The 2,658-nt window shown below is 43.8% G+C and overlaps 1 non-coding gene across 1 annotated transcript; it reads left to right on the top strand.

Moving 5' to 3' along the window:
• The first annotated feature begins 1,672 nt into the window (after positions 1–1,672).
• LOC115868841 lies at positions 1,673–1,734 on the top strand. Its single transcript, XR_004045811.1, has one exon. It is a non-coding gene; the product is annotated as a U7 small nuclear RNA (small nuclear RNA).
• The last annotated feature ends 924 nt before the right edge of the window (positions 1,735–2,658 follow it).

Below are 2,658 nucleotides of genomic sequence, written 5' to 3'. Positions count from 1 at the left end.
TCATCTGTCCTGGATTCCCTGTGTTTCCAGTTCCTATCTGTACCAGTGTACATCCTCTGGTCTAGCCAGGTTTGTAAGGTAGAATTGAGATCATGATAGTGGGGCGGGTGGGTGGGGGGAGGAAGCATTTAAGAACTAGAGGAAAGTTGTATGTTTTATTGTTGCTACACTGCACCCTGACTGGTTCATCTCCTCCCCGCAACCCTTGGGGAACAGTCTTCTTGTATCCCACAAGCAGCGAGACTTCGTCTTGCGTACTTTGGACATGTTGTCAGGAAAGGACATGTCAAGACATGCAGAAGGACATCATGCTTGGTAAAGTAGGTGAGCTGAAAAATAGAGGAAGACCCTCAACATGATGGGTTGACACAGTGGCTGAGCAATGAGCTCTAAGGTAGCAACACTCGTGAGGGAGGTTCAGAATCAGGCAATATTTTGTCCCGTTATATGTAGGGTTGCTATCAGTCAGAACTGACTTGATCGCACCTAACTAACAACAATAACAACAACACAAAAATAGAGCCAATAGTAGACTCATTGTGAGGACTACAACATATGCAAAGTACCTGGAACAGAGCTAACCTCGGCATGTTCCATCTATGGTGGCATGTGATTAGACATAAGCTTTGCTTCACGAGAATACCACATTAGTAAGGCCAAAGCTCGTGTTCACATTCCCAAGAGCTTGAGATGAGAGGGAGATGCTGGCTGAGTATGTCTGAGGTAAAAGGAGACTCACATTCTTTTAAAATTCAATTTAAGGAGAACATTTATTCAGTCTTCAACAGAACAAAGACAAAGAGGGAGACCCTGGGCACTAAAGGCACACAGGAGAGAGAGAAGAATGAACAATTTACAGCTGAGAAAACACACGGCAAGACCTAATACTATTCATAACACTTCTGAAAGTCCCCAAACATGGGTTTGTAATTCCATGGGTGCCCACCTCTGGGGACTCTCGATGGCCCATGGAAGTGTGGGGTGAAGGACTCCTGTCAATGATGCCGGTTTCCGTGACCCGCCGGCGGTAACTGCCAAGAAGAGCTCTGGAACCCTGCCGCCCACACTGCTTTGATTCAGGGCACAAAAGAGGCTCCCAAATCTTAACTGTAATTCCTGGAGAACATCTATTACATTTTGAACAGGACAAAGACACATCATCCAGATGTGGGAGGCCATCAGCACAAGGTCATCCCGGTGTCCTGAGATTCACAGTCTTGAGGTGGGAGGGAAGTGAGGCCAAGCAGACACAGAAGGTCACCCCCCGAGCAGTATCAGGCTGGGGCAGACAGGGTTCTTTAACATAAGAAAGGTGGTTCTCAACCTCTCACACAGTTCTGCATGTGGTGGTGACCCCCAACCTAAAATTATTTTCATTGCTGCTTCATCACTGTCATTTTGCTACTGTTATGAATCGGGCGACCTCTGTGAAAGGGTTGCTCAACCCCCAAAGGGGTTGTGAGCCCCAGGTTGAGACCTGCTGCTTTAGAGGGACCGCATCACCTGACGTGAATTCATGTTGAGCTCCTGATGCAGTTTGAGGTGACTAGAGGAGCCCTGTTGGTGGAGTGCTTATACTCGGGCCACTAACCACAAGGCCAGCAGTTCTAAACCAGCAACCACTCTGAGGGAGAAAGTCGAGGCTTTCTATTCCCATACAGAGTTGCAAGCTAAGTGTTACAGCTCTTTTAGAATTTGTCTAACAGGTTTTTTGGCTTTCTCTAGAAAACCTAAAGCAAAAAAAAGAGTTACTATCTCAGAAACCCATGGAGACAGTTTTACCTAATGACCGTGAGATTTTTTCTTTTTGAGTGGCATTAGCCAGGGCATCTTGACCTAGACACAAGTTCTACTAAAGCAGTGGTCTCAACTTTCCTAATGCCACGACCCTTTAATACAGTCCCTCATGTTATGGTGACCCCAACCATGAAATTATTTTCTTTGCTACTTCATAACTGTAATTTTGCTACTATTATGAATCAATGTAAATATCTGATATACAGGTTGATTTTCATTGTTACAAATTGAACAGAATTAAAGCATAATGATTAATCACAAAAGCAATGTGTAATTATATATTGTGAAATATTTATTTCTAATGACAAATAAATGAAATTTTGTCTTGAGGCATGGTGTAGCCTGGGTAACAGTCTTCACACCGGATACTCGTATGTGGGTGTATCTGCATGTGGGTGGACCCGCTGGAGACAGATAGAGGAGTGGTGTCTCAGTTCCTAAGACCATCAGAAATATGTGTTTTCCGATGGTCTTAGGCAACCCCTGTGAAAGAATTATTTGACCCCCAAAGGGGTCGCGACCCACAGGTTGAGAATCAGTGTTATAATGGATGAGAGTTGGAAACCTCAGTCTAAACTCATGTTAATTTAATATAGATACAAACGGGTACCCATAGAAATATCTACACCAGTTACAGATTTCTTTGCTTTGTCACCCAAAAGGTCCCAGATGAAATGACACCCCAGTAGCTATGAGCACACCTTGCTCACAGATCTTGTTTTCTTTTTTAAAAATCATTTTATTGGGGGCTTGTACAGCTCTTATCACAATCCATACATCCATCCATTGTGTCAAGCACATTTGTACATTTGTTGCCATCATAATTTTCAAAACATTTGCTTTCTACTTGAGCCCTTGATA

The sequence above is a fragment of the Echinops telfairi genome, unplaced genomic scaffold, assembly GCF_000313985.2.
Source record: "Echinops telfairi isolate 266 unplaced genomic scaffold, ASM31398v2 ScPeMD7_18;HRSCAF=68, whole genome shotgun sequence".
Lineage (NCBI taxonomy): Eukaryota > Metazoa > Chordata > Mammalia > Afrosoricida > Tenrecidae > Echinops > Echinops telfairi.
This window is presented reverse-complemented; position numbering and strand designations above follow the sequence as displayed.